Source organism: Coturnix japonica, chromosome 3, assembly GCF_054131305.1.
Source record: "Coturnix japonica strain WE chromosome 3, WE-NBRP24, whole genome shotgun sequence".
In the NCBI taxonomy this organism is placed as follows: Eukaryota; Metazoa; Chordata; class Aves; order Galliformes; family Phasianidae; genus Coturnix; species Coturnix japonica.
Genome location: NC_140665.1, coordinates 18,479,973 through 18,496,731, shown reverse-complemented (window position 1 = coordinate 18,496,731; position 16,759 = coordinate 18,479,973). Strand labels below are relative to the sequence as shown.

Below are 16,759 nucleotides of genomic sequence, written 5' to 3'. Positions count from 1 at the left end.
CCCCATCCCATAAATGGAATCAGAAATAAATTGAAAGATTTATAAATTGGAGGTGCAATTCTTCAGCTACATTGGTTTAAAGATGGTGAAATGAATGACTAAAACGTTCCCTCACAGTGTTTTATGAAGCAGATCTAATGTGCAGGTTTTGTGACCTGCAGTGACTTTAACTTCTCAGTAAATCAAAAAGCTTAACAAATATTAAGATGGCAAAGATTACCTGTGTGTGCCAGATTTTATCTTTTATCCGTTATCATTTAGGAAATGAAAAGCTTGAGTCAGAAATCAGACAGCCGGTCACGTGGCTGTGGCGGTCTGGCAGCCCCACAAGACAAGAACCTGCAGGAGACATAGAAACTACACATTCCCTGATTAGTTTTTAGTCCTTAAGAAACAGCTCTTTTATTGTTATTACTATTAGCAACCAATGAGCTTTAGAATCAGAGCAATTCCTTTCTAAATTCCACTGCAATGAAAATTCATTATCACGAGCTCGAAGAAGCAGCTGGGTATACAGCTCAGCTCGTGGCCAGGCTTAAGGGCAGCTCCAGGCATATGTGAGCTTTGGAGGTGTGGAGATCTGGGAGATGGAAAACCAGCACCCACTTGACAATGCAGAGGCCAAAGAAATCAGCTTTTTCAAATCAGCCTTGAGCAACAGGAAACCTGTGGCCAGACTAGATCCTGGCTAAGCCACAGGTGATAGGCCCACAGAGCATGGGGGAGATCAGCCCTTCTTCAGGTGGAGTGTGCCCTTGATGCCAGCAGAGACTTGCATTTCATTCCTGAATGTGTAGGAGTTAGCTGCTGTGGTACAGGAGCTTGCTTTTCATATCTATAGAGCTCCATATATGTCAAGGACCTTGAGGGTGAAACAGGTGTCTGTATTTTACCCCAGTTCCCAACATTCTCCAAACTGGCGGCTGAGGAAATGTAAGATCATACCTAGTGCCTACATGGATGTGGACTTCTTCAAAACATTTTAAAACCCTGTGAGATTTCCTAAGTTAACATTGTGTGTACTGTCGGGATACCGAGGAAGAGTGGAGAAGGTCTGCTTCAAAGTCACAAAATATAGCAAAAATCAAATCACAACAAAAGTTTGACCATCTCTAAATTCAAGCCACAAACCCAATCACTTCATCAGTTCTATTAGCTTGCCAAACACACGTGAAACTTTTCTTCTTTTCTTTGAAGAAATTAAGATAATCCCAAAGGTTAGACAACCTCCATAACAAAATCAAATCTGTAACACATCAATTGCAGGCAAAACACCATGTTCTGTGTTCATAAACTCCTCTTTGCTCCAAGAAGGTCATAGAGTCATAGCATCATTAAGGTTGGAAAAGACCACTAAGATCCAAATCCAACCCATCCCCACCATGCTCACTAACAGTGTCACTCAGTGCCACATTTACATGTTTCTTGAAAACCTCCAGGGGTGACAACTCCACTCCTTGCCTGACAGCCTTCATTCTTCTTACCCCTGAAGTCCCTTTACCCAGCTACCAAAGGTGTTTGTGGCCATCCTCTCTCCTCTTACAGTTGTGATTCAATATATATTGAATATATATACATTGTAGTGCAATAAGAAAGAGAAAGGAAATTGAAAGTTTTGTAAAATTGAAGTTCCTTTCCTCTTCAAAAAGAGCAATATCAATTTAAAAATAGCAGTGCTTTTCTTCAATTCTGAACAAATACTATAGCTATTTAACAGTAGGGAGGTGTTAATTTAAAACAAAGCAAAGAAATAACTGTTTCTCCTTTCAGCTGATACACTGTTATTTCCAAAATAATTGGCCCTCTATCACAGCCTGAAAAGGACCATTGGCCAGAAGCTGATGAAGTCCAAGTGCACCATTGCCACTTCTCCTTGTGCATGGTCATAAAAAAAACAAATGTCACCAAGAAACCCTGCAGCTGTTGTGAATCAGCTTCCTTCCAAAGGCTTAAGCAGAACATTATCAACCAACATTAGGTCCAACACGTAATGCAAAAATAATACTGTGTTGAAAATAAATTACTGAGTAACTTACAGGTAAACCAAGAGAGAAGCTTATATATAAATAAATAAAGGTGAGCAATTAGAACAATAAAGCAGTTCAAGTAGGAATAGAATCAAATTTAATATAAACAAGCTTCAGGACCATCTATGTTAAGACAACAGCTTTGGTGCAAGTCTGATTATGTATTTTCCCTCCATTCCACTACATCTGTATTAAACCTGGAGTGAAAATTAAGCATTCAAGACTAATATTCATCCTGAAAGTCTGGACACCTCCTCTGGAAAACATGCAAATGCAAGTTCCCAGGACTGTGCAGAGACATATATATTACAGTATCTTCTCATTTTGTATTATATAATGGATACATTTCATATAATTAATGGATAATAATATATTGATGAAATCCTTGCATCTTCCTCCTATTTTTAAACTTCTGGATTTAACACTAAAGGAAGTCATGAGCTAATGTCCACATATTGCAGTGTGAACAGAATAAACTCTGTCTACAACTAGCAAGGGGCTAAAAGGTAACTGTACAATCTGCTCAGAGCAAGGGGTGCTGTGTATCTCTTTTCTGCCAAAAGCAGATTGCGACTCAGCAAGTCAGTTTTCTACCCTGCTCTCCCTGACTTTGGGAAGTAAGTTATTTGACTGCTTTTCACAACATGGAGTCACCCCTGCCACATGCCAAGCCTGACACTTCAGGCCAACAGGAGTATGGGGATGAGGGCATCTTGTTTTCTGTGTCCTGGTGCCTTCCATCTCAAACCTAACTTGATTGCTGTGGGAGAAACCCTTGCTGTTCCCATCAGGAACATGGCATTTGCTTCAAATTAAGACCAAAGGCATTACTGACATGTGTCTTACTGCATTTACGAGATCTGTACTCCAAGGTAAGTTAAAAAAATAATAATACAGTGCCCAGTCTCATACTCACTGCCTGCTCAACTTAATCCAAAGCCTAGAATTGTTCATGCTCACTAATAAGACACCAGTATCAGTCTGTGAACATAGCAGGATGGGGTGAAATTCTCTGTCTTGGCATTTGGTGGGACAGCATTCCTTCAAGAAGCACAGTTGTTTGCATCAGCACATATATCAGAGCCCTCATTTTCACAGCCCTTGTTTAAACTCACCCAAAAAAAGGACATCACCACATTGCTCTTCATTCCCACTCATCAAGAGAATCAGTTTTAAATGGAGTTTACTCACTCACTGCTGGCCTTATAGAAGCTAGGAAATTCCTGAGCAAAATCAGAAACCATGGCATGAAAGCAGAGAACCTGAAGAAGCAGACAAAAAGAAGAAAGCAGACAGGCCTGAGTAAAGCATACAACATATCCAAGAAGATTTGTATACAAACTGAATGTAGTGGGACTGTGTTCTTTCTAGCTGCAATATGAGTCTTTAATTATGAAAGTTCCTCTATTAAATGGGCTTTCATTACTAAATACATTGCTATGTCTTCGGTTCTTATTAAGACTCAATTTACCTATTCATTTTTCTGTTCTTTGAGTTCTTAATAAAATGAATGGCTGGCATCTCCTACTGTTCCCTTTTGTATTCTTGCCAATTGAATAACATCACAGCATTTTGCAGTAATGTTGTTTGGGTCATTTATAGATAGAAAATGTCAAGTACCTTTTCTATGCAATTTCAATATTTGTTTTACTCTCCATTGTTTCTAATATCCCTTGAGAACCTTGAAAATAATGTTATTTCCTTAACAAGTTTGGCCTTTCTTCCTTCTACTTCAAAAATTGTTTTCTTGAGGCCTTATTACTTGCCATTATAGACTATAAGTAACTTCCACAATGTCCCATTAACATTACTGGTCATATATGTCTGGGTTAGAGAAAAGAACCAATCAATAAATAAATAAGTGTATATCTTGTTGTCTTCCTAGTTCATGGATGCTCTGCAAAGAAAAACAATGGAGAAAATCTCCCTATATCCTGAGCTGTTTCCCGCCTAGTTGAACTTTCATTACATGAGAGCAAGTAGAGCAAGTCCCTTAACAATTTGATTCTGCATATATATATATATATATATATGCGCATATATACATTTAATCCTATCCCCCCTCGTTATTTAAAATAAGAGGAGCAATAGCATTTACTAGAAAATTTCATGAAAACCTCTTCAAGTTTTGAGAAAGGCTGCTAAACTAGAACATGGGAGCTCAGATTGTAAGCTGGAAACAAGGGGGTAACACAGGGGTATATCTTAGGGTGGTCTAGTGGATCAAGTGGACTCCTAAGCTTTTATTTTTCAGGTTGCAAAGGTCAGTGCTTTAGCTTCCTTTTCTTCTGTTGTTTGTTGTTTTTTTTTTAATTGCTGTTGCTTTTGGTTTTGGTGGCTCGTGTTTTATTTTTTAAGAATATAAAGATTTTCACTTAGAAATATCTTTGTAGATGGCAAATGTCTTTTAGTTGTTGAGTGCCAATGCTTAGATTCCTCAGAGTGGAACAAAACAGAAAGTCCCTGGCAATGTCCCCTAGTATGTAGTATGTGGGGTTTAGAATCTTTCCATGGAGCCGTGTGGGCTTAAAGTCTAATCATCAGGCCCATGAGATAGCCTGGCTTCCAGAGTACCAGCCTTTCCCTTCCTCTTAAACCTATTTGCAAAGCATTTGGGGGACTCGAATCCCCTGGATTCCCTCTGTCTATTCCCTGCTTTGTTTTCCAGCCTGCCAAAGGGAAGCTGTTTTCAAGCTTTCTCCTCTGCAATGTCAGTGACAAAACAGGCAAAGGTAGTTAAAGGCAAGAATTTACTTACGACAGCAAATCTGCATGAGTACACTCCTGGACAATATTTTTTTTAGCACATTGTGATTTTTAGAACTGGCATATATTTAAAACCTGCACAGACTGGAAGCTCCCAGCAATTCGTTCATTCAAGGTTGTGGTGAGAGGAGGGAGGAAGAAAGCTGTGCTGAAGTGTTTATGAGAGGTAACGCATGTAATTGAATCTCACTGGAGTGCACATGAACTGTCCAGGATGCTACTTGCACTGACAGAGGGACAACAAAGAACAGCACACCCTGTTCACATTTCAGAGGCCTTTGTGGGTTTGCTTCAAATGCAGCGTTCTAAAGACAGAACATGGGATAAGTAACTCATCCAACAGGCCAAAGGAGTCACAATGGCTACTTAATTATGAAACTCTTCTAGGCACTTATATATTAATTCATGGTCTAATGTGGTGTCAAGCTGAGGCGAATAAAGGTTAACATATTCTATTAGTCCCAATTGTCACAAGAATTTCATTGAACAATATGGTTCATTAAATGCTGAATCTAATAATTATGTTCACCATAATAGAAATTATTCATATGAACATGATCTGAATAGTTGTGATTTATTAATTTAGACATAAATTTAATTAGCAATTGATTTCAATTGAATCTCACTCTGAACAATAAGTTGTGTTGTAAGCCACGTACTGGAAACAATATCTGAAAAGAAATAAGGAACACTGAGGCAATAAGCTTGTCAATATTCTTCATTCCTACTGCTGCTTGCCACTGTGTAAGAACAGCACTCCTGTCAAGCACAGAATTCACACACACACCTGAAAAAAAAAAAAAAAAAGGGGGGGGGGGGAGCAAAATGTGTCTTTCCCCAAATCCCAGTGGTTCAAGATCTCTTTTTGGGAGAATTGCTGGGTAGAAGTTAGAAGTGCTCCCTCAGGTCAGAGCAGCATGAAATGGCTCAACCTCTGTGGATGGGAAACACCATATGAAGTCCACGTAGAGAAGCTTTAGTACAAACATAAGGCAAGATAATGAGTCAAAACTGCTAACTCCTTGCCACAGCATATAATTACCAAGCCATTGAGTCTCCTTGTCACCTGCTTCCAATAACACTGGCAGTATGCACTGCTTCCACAGGTATGCCCAGGCTTCCCACAAAGCTGTACCACACAGCATACCACCAAGTGTTGGCCCAGCAGGGCCACCGGAACTCTTCCTGACTCAGTTTTCCCCTCCATAAAACAGGGATAAAAACTGCAGTCTTGGCAGAGATCTGAGAACCTTAATTCACTAATGTCTCTAAACCCCTCTGAGGTTCTTATTCGGAAGGCGCTGTAAAAATGCAAAGTATTATCACTGATTCAAACTGACCTTCCCCTTGAAATATCACCATTTGAGCTATAATTCCAAATCCTGACTCTAACCAAGTGCTACGCTGTGGGATTAACCACATTAATGCTTAAAGCTGTTGCTCTTTTTCTCCCCCCAATGTTCACAAGCTAATGCTTGTAGGGGTCTAATCTTGGACAATTCCTTGATGATACAGATTTTCAGATGAAAATTACTGTTGTATTTTCCTGACTTCTAACAAATTTTAATCTCATTGCGCCTACAGTTTGTAACATTCTTTAATTATAAATACAGCATTCTCTGTATACTCCTTCCTAATTTGAGTGTATATCTCTGTTGTCTGCACACAAACTGTAAATCATTGTATTAAGAGTGATTACACACCCACTGACACAGAAAATTCATGATCGGGTTGTAAGACATAAGAGGTTTACCAGATTGAATGTGGCATGGCCACATATTCTACAGAATTTATTATGATTTCTAATCAATCCTCCTCCCCTAAACCAAGATCCCTTAACTCCAGCTCTCACTATACTTCAGAAGGGCATTTCAGATGGATATGTTTTTAAAATACAGCTGAATACCTACCTAGAGGAATGCCATGATGACATTTTAAAACACAGGGTTATAAATGAATAGTTGGATTTCCATAGTTAGGCCAAATCCAGCTTTCCTTGTACAGAGCTAGGATCTGGTCTGATTATATGTTAACTGTTTTATATAAGCAAAATTTGCCAAATCTTAGGATGCAAAATAGAAGCAGCATCCACTCTACAGTGTGTTGATCCGTTGAAAGACTCCAACAAGTGGTCTTGAGTCTGTATAATTGAACAGCACTCCTCATCTCTGCTGGAAATCCAAGACTTATGATGATTAAAGAATTAAAGAGTTGTGAATCTTGTAAACCTGTAAATCTTGACAAATAAGCAGATTAGACACCTGTGGTAAAAGGCATAATGCTGATTTTAGCAGTGGAAAAAAAGGTAAGGCACAAGGTGCTCCACAGCCCCATCAGATGCCATAGCAGCAGTAACATTGCCGAAAATAGTTCACTTACATTACTTTATCACACACAAGATGTTGTCAGGCTAACCACACTCATCTCCGGGATGGACAGGCATGTGGAGAGCAGGCGTGTGTCCTTGCCTACATCCTGGTGAGCCATCGGTGTGACTGAAGACTGGCTGTTCCCAAGGGTCCTTGGGGATCCCTGCAGTGCACAGTGGCACTGCCAAGTGAAGCTCTCTGTAATCCTGCCCCAGGCACGATTCCAACTTTAGGGCAAAAGAGATAATTTGGCTCCTGCACCAAAGGAAGGAATCTTTACAGCTCACTATGCTGAGCTTTGGGGCATACCAAAATACCCACAATACCTCACAAAGCAGAATTTTCTCTCCTGAACTATGCTCTCCCTTTCTCATTCACCTAATAAGCTTGCATCTTCCAGTGCACCCAGAAATACAGCATTTCAAGGAACGACCAAAGGGCATACACATCTACATATTCTGTTGCAGAATCTTGGACTACAAAAGTCTGCCAAAGGACAGACAGAGGATGAGTGAGATTAAGCAAGCCAAGTAGGTCAGGACTAGTACAGTTCTCAGGCCAGTACAACACAGCACATTGAGGAAGCTTCCAGAAAGCATACAGAAATGGATGTTTGAGACAATGAATGCCCTAATTGGAAGCCCATTCTCACCGCTTCCCTCAATTAAGGAGAATCATGGATAATTCTGCCAAGATATTGATGGACAATGTAAGCATTGGCTTGAAAACTTTTGCTATTTAATGAACCAAACTCTACCCAGTTGTGAATTACAAGTGATCCAAAAATAAATCCAGTTGAATGCAGTCTAGAGATGATTAAGTCAAAAAGTTACAAAATGATCAATCACTGAATCCCTATAACTTCTCATAGGAGATACTAGAATACAGAGCTTTTGATTTCATGTCTTGGCTTAATCAAGTTTTCTCAAATGTTGAAACACTGGTTATGTTCCAGAAGACAGAATAAGCAGCTGCATTCTCCCTTTAAAATAAGAAAAAGGAGAGCCAACATTTGCTCAAATTGTAGAGGATTAATTCCACTGACAGTCACGCAAGATAGCTTACAACTCAAACACCGAGCCAGTCGTAACCAGATCTTAGCCCTGAAGCAAGAGCTAACTAATATAACTTGTCTACAAAGTAATCCAAAGTAACTAGTACATACACTCTGTGAAATACTAGCTTAAAGCCCATTGGAAGATCAAGGAATATGGAATCAACACAAGTTTTAGGTGCTGCATCAGTCAGCTTGGTGTCCTGCTACACCACAACCATGTAGAATGATCACAGAATCGTTTGCATTGGAAGGGACCCTTAAAGGTCACCTAGCCCAACTACCCTGCAGCAAACAGCAGATCAGGTTGCTCAGAGCTCCCTCAGCCTGACTTTGACTGTCTCCAGGGAAGGGATATCCACCACCTCTCTGGGCAACCTGTGCCATGCCTGTAAAAAACATATTCCTTATATCCAATCTAAGTCTCTCATCTTTTAGTCTGAAACCCTTTCCCCTTTTCTGATCAGAACAGACCCTGCTGAAGCGTCTGTCCCCTTACAGCTCCTTTGCATCATTATAAAATCAGCTTAGGCTTTGGCATCGCCTCTAAATCCTACCTTCTTCCTGCAGCAGAAAATGGCAAGGGCAACTGTGAGCACAATACCGGGGTTTTGTGCAACTAATTTATTTAACACCAAGACAGAGACAACCCAGGAACAGAGTCGACATGGGTCACGTGTGTAGTGGAAAAACTTCAGTGTGAAGTTACCTAGAGCATCTGCATTGTGCACTGGATGTCAACAGAATCAGCAGTGCACAGAGGAATGTTCTTCCACTAGAAGTATTCATGTTCTAAGGCCAAATGAGAAAGAAAAATACTTAAAATATAAATTGTCATCTTCAGAGGAACTCAAATATATTAAAAGAGGGAAAAGAAATTAGAGAGGTTCCAGCGTCAAAAATGACAGCACACACTTAACTCAAAAATCTGCTGCTCTGATTTGATTGCAGACCAGGTGGTATTTGGCTGTTCCCAGTGCAGAGTGGTTTTATGCTAGTTGAGAGCAGTCAAACCCCTTGCTTCATAAAAGAAATGGGAAGATTGGCTCAGCAACATCATTTAAACTTGCTCTCAAATGTTTGTAGGTAGACCTTGAGAAAAAGGATGCATAAATACATGACCTTGGATAACAGTTCTGTCCCTCTGGCTTCTCTGCATATAAACACAGGCTCTCACAGATTTATCGGTATAATATTAAATACATTTTTGCAAAGATTCTTTTTAGTCTATAGCAGCCTTTGACTTCCAAAACTTGATGCACAGTACGTCACCATGAGATCAAAATGACAAGAAATGGAATGGAGGGTTTGGGTTTTCCAAAGGGCAACAGTAACACTCCAACACCTGATACTCTCAATTGCACCACTGTTTTATCTGATGTTCACATAGGAGCATTTAAAAAATACTGGAAAGTCATGACTGGCCCGGCGCCTGGGAAACCTGACAAAACTGCAATGATAGGATTACAAACTGCTGACAGCTGCACTGAGAGATGCATTTTACTGAGTACACCAGGGTGATCACACCCGTGCGATTAGAAGAACTGACCAGGAATGTGTAGAGAGGGCACAATCATCGACCTAGAGAGCCCTTGCTCAAACAAGAACATCCAGAGAGCTTTAATTAGTGAGCGAGCTAAAGGGCAGTGGGCGAGAGTATCTTCAAGGTGGGGCACTGGCTGGGTGCACCAGTAGGCCTGGCCAGCAGCACAGCAGTCAGAACGAATTGCAGAAGACAAAGCTAGAGGACTCCCCAGGAACCACAGCTCAGGCAGCTGGTGCAAGGTCTAGGTCCATCTTTGCCCTGGGTGATGGAAAGAAGGAGATATCACACCAAGAGCGCCAGTGCTGCAGAGACACAAACTGAATAGTGTGTAAACAAAGAGGAGGACAAAACAAGATGAGCTGCCTGACAAAAGATGCCACGAGGTATCAATAAATAAATAAATTAAATAAATAAATAAAGGGCTTGTACCTTTCCCGACATTTGCCTTGATGCAAACATAGTCTTTTGAAATGAAGGGCTGTATAATTCGTGCCTGAATTTTGCTAATACAAAAAACTTAAAATGTATATTTTCACTTCACACAGCTACATACTTGAGACAGAATTATGCATAATCAGGCATTTTAAACCACAAAACTCATGTGTGTATGACTTAAAAAACTTTCTGAGAGAACTCAGAAAATAAACCACTTGTAGTTATTTCACCCACATTTTCCTCTGATTGCTAGCACTTGGATGTTCATGAATTGGGTGGGGTGATGTAGAATCAGATTGGAAAAGACCCTCAAGATCATCAAGTCCAAACACCAAACTGACCTACTGAGTCCTATCTAAGCCATGTTCCTTAATGTCTCATCCACGCATCTCTCGAATGCCTCCAGTGCTGAAGGCTCTGCCAGTTCCCTGGACAGCCTGTTGCAATGCCCCACCACCTTTTCTGAGAAGAAATTCTTCCTGACATCCAATCTAAACCTCCTCTGGCACAATCTGAGTCTGAATCCTTGAGTCCTATCCCTTATCACTTGTGAAAAAAGACAGACCCCCTCTCCTGGCTGCAGCCTCCTTTCAAGCAGCTGTAGAGAAATGAGGTCTCCCTTTAGACTTCCCTTCTCCAGGCCAAACAGCCTCTGTTCCCTCAAACTCTTCTGATAACTGGTCTTCTACTTCCTGCACCAGCTCAGTTGCTCTTCTCCGTGTGTCAGTACACAGGTATTTGAGTACATACATACTCACACAGAGTCAATATTGTGATTATTTTGTGTGGTTGTTTTCTATTTTCTAAAAAAGAAGTAAGAAATAGTCTGGTGTTTCCAGAAAATAAAAATGATTACAGATAACAAATGCTATTTTCATATTTTTAATTCAAATGAATTCTCTCTATTCTTTCCTTGCCTAGCTCTGATGCAGCATCCTTATCATGTGATCACAGAAACGTTCTTTCTACTCATCATTGCTTTAAATTTAATGTATATCCCCACTCATTTGTTTCAGTCCCTTACAAAGTTTACAAGGTTGTCCACACATAGCAGGGCTCCCTTTTCACGTTTCTCTTCCATAAAAGCTGCTCACTTATTTTAAATATAACTACAAGCCAAGAGAAAATGATTACAGAGAGCACTCTCATTAGTTTTGTACCATCAGGACAATGTTTATATGAGTTTGTACTACAGAGGAACTCATATTTGAATAACACATGCACATTGTCCTCAGACAAGGAAAAAAATGTCCAACCAACCATGTAAGCCAAGACAAGAAATTTAATTAGGAAGATAAGAGTTGGGTTTTTGTTTTTGGGTTTTTTTAGGTTATGGAAAAAAGATAATTTTAAGCATAGAATTAGCATCTTCTAATAATCTTAGACAAAAATGATTTTGTTTTGCTTTGGTTTGTAAATTAGCTCATGATTAAAGTATCTCTCTAGTTGAGCTTCATTGTCTTTTTGTGCCTATTTTCTGAATGCAACCCTGACCTGAATACTCTTGTAGCTCAAGTACAAGATTTGAGAGCATGAGAGGAACAATTACTATAAAGTGAAGTACTTACAGTTTTACTGCAAAATCAATGAACTTTCAAGTGATTTTTATCATATTTTGCAGCTGTTCTGTTTGCTTTGAATGATGTTTATCACATCAAAAACCATAGCACTTTTAAGGGATGCTTTCTCTGGAAACTTCCTCCACCTTTTATTTCCTTGCCTTGCCCAGCACTGTAAATCTCCTTCCCAAGGATATTTTTACCCTGCAATTCTCCCATGCCTCAGAAATGATCTTTCTCAGTACTTAGGCCATGACTTTGCTTGGTCCCTGCCCTGTTTTCTCTCACGGTTGCTTCAATGAGGAAAAGTTTCAGGTTCCCAAGTACCTGACTTAACTCACAGCTTTGCAGCAGTTCAGCTGTATGTCACCATTCAAGGCTTCCTCTCTGACACTTTTACTGTCTGAAGGAACAGTCCCATGAGACCTAGACATGCAGCAGCTCAGACTGTCCCACCAGTGTGAAGCAGGGAGGTGACACTCTCTCACAGCACCTGATCCACGAGGACATTTGTAGACTGTAGAGGTAAACATTATACTGACTTTAGTACTACAGGGTTAGTGTCAGGCAATATTTACTATATGCTGCTTCTCCTTCTCAGCAGTGATGGGTCGTGCTGGATATCAACAAGCTAATGCCACAAACCTTCCTCCCTGGGCAGAGCTCCACTAGCAGTCCCTTGGACTCCAGCACGAGTGATATAATTACTGTGGTACTCCACTGTATCAGTCACTGCACACACACTTACCAAGCGGATGGCCTCTTACTTCAGATAATTTACAATCCAGGTTACAACCAGATGCAACAGGGGCAAAGCAAACACGCTGCAAGAGGAGAGCTGAGAGAGAATGAGGCGACAATAAAAGGCAAACAAGCAAAATAAACCCAAAACATATCTATGAACTGGCATGTTCTTGTGGGCACTGCAGTGAGAGAGGGTTTATTCACGGTGTTATACCCAGCAGCACTGGATAATAAAATTATATTTTGTACATTTACCAGTACATAAAATTAATGCAGCTGCGTAATTCCTATTATTTTTCCTTATGTAATTCATATCACTCCTATCTCCTTTCTGTTTAAACCAACAGAAATTTAATTTTAGTTAAATGCTTACTTATCACCAGTAAAACCTTTGCTTTTTTCTTTTTAACCTGAATTATTTGTTTTATCAGAACTAATACAAAGATGTACTCATGTTGCTTCACAAGGCAAGCAAGCAGCGCTCACACCTACTTTTAAATTACATTTGCTGACCTTCTAGACAATATTCTTTGATACTTCTGGCCAAACTACAGAAGTTTGAAGTGCACCGTTGTGCTGCTCAAAGACAGCTTAGAATGGGAGCAATGAAGCCTTAGAGTTGCCGTACTGTGGTACCTGAGCAGGTAGGTAGCTTCCTTGTGCCCAGTGAAGTAAAAGCACATCAACTAAGAACAAAATGAAGGCAATGACCACACAACTAATATGTGGCAAACTGATCACACACCTGAGTCCAAAGGGGAAGACGACACTGAGGGACTTTATAATCAAAAAGCACGAGGCCCCCTGTAAGTTACACACACAGTTAAAAGTTGAAATTGTGAAAATACCTCTTTGAGGGAGTGTACCAGCAGTGACACCCCTACAGGGGCAGCCATGTGATGGGTCAGGCCCTGGAGCACTTGAGCCATCTATTGCATGTCTTCCCATAGACACAGATATAAATTTTGGATTCTTGACAAGAGTAATGGAACTTTATCCAGAGTAACAGTAATTTCAAAACAGTTCTGAAACAAAAAAAAAAAAAAGAAAAAGTGATGAAATCTTTCTTACTTTTTTTATGTTGCTAAGGATGATATCTCCATTACATCCCTCCCCTAGGGCTGCCTAACAGGCATGCATTTAAATTTAGCTGGTTATAGCCTTGTAATGACAGTTTCCAGCCTTTTGTCTTCTTTTATTTTCCTTCTTTTACAAAACTGCTGTTAATTAAATCTAACAATTGACAAAGCCAGACATGCATATGAGACACCCAAGTGTGCTTATGTCTATGGTGTAAGTGATTTCAAGTGAGAAACAAAGATTTTTTAAACCTTGAAGTGCAGATCTCACCTTCCAAAAGTAACAATTTCGGCTCTTCCAAATTACATTGATATTTCTACAAATAGCCCCATCTTGATGCAAACAGAAAAAAAGAAAAAAAAAAAAGAAAAAAAGTGAAAATTTTATCAGAAAGCTAAAAGTAAAATAAAAATTCAACTCAGAATAGTTTTAATTTAGGATTTGTTTAATTTCAGGATGTTATTCCATATCCTATTTATGTTACCTTAATCTGTTAGTATTTACTCTAACGTGTCAATATTTATAGTGCACTGCACAGACTAAATATAGAGTTATTTTTGTTGTTTGAGTACTTTACTATGAAAAGGCTGAGAGAGCTGTTACTTAACCCTCCCCAAACAGAATCTTATTCTCTCCAGTTTGGGTGTCTTAAAACTGTGTGGCACTAAAGCAGGCCAGCTCTTTGATAGTACTTCTTCAAAAAGTTCTGTTATTTCAGACTTATAGAAACACTGTGTGTGTCATTAAATAAATATAAGGATATAATGAAGAATGAAACACTGCTATTGATAAAAATTCTACAGGCAACAAACATAGATAATACAAATCCAATGTGGTAGGACTTGAGAAACATCATAGATTTTAACAGTAGGCATGCACAAGGGTTATCACTGATTTTAATTTCTTCCATACCACCTGAATGCCTATTATTTCCCATTTTGTATCCAAAAGCCATCATTAAACTGAAGCACATCTTACAGCACAACATGCAATATTTTCCAGTGACAGAGAAACCACTTCAGCCCTTAAGTTGTTGGAACAGTTAATTATCCTCCCTGGTAAAAATGTGCCTTATATCTAGGCTAAATTAGCCAAGCTTCACCTTCTAGCCCTGGGCTCTTATATATCTTTTTACTAATGTTACAGCTTGTATTTTTTCTCCTGTAGATATTTTTATCACACTTTAACCTTCTCTTTGATGAACAAAATGTATTAAGATCCTTGACTCGCGCATTCCAAAACAGGTTTCCATTCAGATAATTGTTTCTGTCACTCTTTCCTGAACTACAACCTTTTTAACTTCATTTTGAAGTGTGGCCTTTCCGAGTGGACAGCACAACAGCTGCTTTCAGGAAAGCCTTTCCCTTTCTCTTAGTCCAAGGATTTGTTCTTCTGGCCACAATCAGCTACCTGCTCACCCGTAATCCAAAATTTCTTTGCTAGGTCTTCAGCACATCTCAGTATCATGCAACACAATTTCAGAGACAAGCAAAAAGAAATAGAAGGAAAGTTGGTTTGTTTCTGCTGCTGTCGTGAACTCAGCTGCGCACAGGTATGCACAGGTGCACCTCGTAAGCTGCTTTCTGCAGCTCTGAGGCTTATTTGATTGGCATTACCAATGTTACAGGATGGCCATGATGTGAAAATACCAAAAAGTGAGCATAGGCAGCTTCTCCTTAAGTAGGCCACCATCTCAGTTGGTCTCCACAAACCATTTTAGGGTTGTTTAGAACAAAATCTGCAGGAAATCATTAGATACAGGTAGCGTGTGAGCCCGCTAACAAGAGCACTAAGTTTGGGAAAACCTGTTATCTGGCACAACTTCTAGAATGAAGTACTTATCTGAGCTAGTTACAGTACAGAAGTTTTACAGAACAATAAGGGGGAAAGTGACAATGAAAACAGTTCCCTCTGCACCACTGCCTGCTCTCAGCTCAGCTATTACCCCCTGTGGTTTTAGAAGATATTAGTCAAAAACAAAATTAAAAAATAAAAGCAGGAAAAAAAGACCTACGGCACATAAAGTGCCCTCAAGGTCTGCGCCAGAAAATCATGCTGAAATAGCATTAGTAGTGACTCTAAGTCACTTACAGAAGCTTGCGGAAAACAGGAAGGTATTCACGTTGCTTCCAGTTTTTAATGGATTATTTGTCTTTCCCAAGAAATGACTTGCAGGGATGAAAGTCAGCACTGCCAAAGCTGCTTTCGCAGGTCTCGCTGCCTGGCTGCTCTGCACAGTCCCCACAGATTCTCCTTAGTTTTTGTAAACTCAAAAACATCGCATGGTGCCAGGGGATGCTGCAACACAGTCTTCACAAGGATTTTCTGAAATCTACCTCTCTTCCAAACCACTTGTGTGTACTGAAGTATCAACAAGGCCTTTTTCTGAATAAGTGCCCTCATATAGATCAATGCTCTCAGTCATGAACCTTCAGATACCCTGAATTAGGTTCCCTACAATTATCAGGTTGCCTTAAAAAGCTTTTACAGTTGACATACTTGAAGCTGAAGGGACATATCTGATGAAACTTTATTTAGATGATACATTCTCGGGTGCTGTATGACATCTTGTTCATTGCTGTGGAGTTGGGACTAGATGACCTTTAAGGGTTCCTGCCAGCTCAAACAATTCTATGATTCTGTAAGCCTTATTGAAGAACCTAAAAAATTCTGGGCCATAGAGACAACATATACAGGAGCAGGGTCTCATTACTCCATGTAGAAGATGGCTGTGGGCTGTGAGAGTGGATGCTTGACATTAGGGAAGGCAGATTCCGGGTAATAAACAGATTTCTTCTCTAAGTATTGCCTTCAGAGCAGGCTAGAAATTTCCTTTTTTCACTGGCATGTACAGCCCACAAAAAGGACAATACTTCTGGAAGCACAAAGTTTGACACAGTAACAAAATCACATCTTAAAACCCAAACCCCTGAGCTTCAGTGCTTAAAAAAGGTGGCAGCTTGACAGACCTGGAGACTGACAGCAGCAGTGTCAGCTTTCCTCACACTTCTCTGCCAAAGCACCTCAACCTTGACCTGAGGAGAAAACCAAGGGGGGTTTAAGCGGGATTTCATGCCCATTCACTCTGGCATCTCTGCTGAGATTGCCAACAAGGGGGCCAATTAGTGCCTGCTTAGGAGGACTGTTTTTTCTCACCGTGTGGAAATGACACCTGGCTG

At 40.0% G+C, this 16,759-nt stretch overlaps 1 long non-coding RNA gene across 2 annotated transcripts in view; it reads right to left on the bottom strand.

Moving 5' to 3' along the window:
- Positions 1-251: 251 nt before the first annotated feature.
- LOC116653231 (uncharacterized) overlaps positions 252-16,759 on the bottom strand; it is a 43,171-nt gene continuing 26,663 nt past the window's right edge. Inside the window, exons 1-3 of one of the 2 annotated variants that reach the window (XR_014943851.1) lie at positions 13,349-13,476; positions 12,505-12,594; positions 3,157-3,289 (exon numbers count right to left, since the gene is read on the bottom strand). This is a non-coding gene — a long non-coding RNA (uncharacterized LOC116653231). Of the gene's footprint in view, positions 358-3,156; positions 3,290-12,504; positions 12,595-13,348; positions 13,477-16,759 lie in introns of those variants that run through there. The other variant, XR_014943852.1, reaches the window with a different exon arrangement.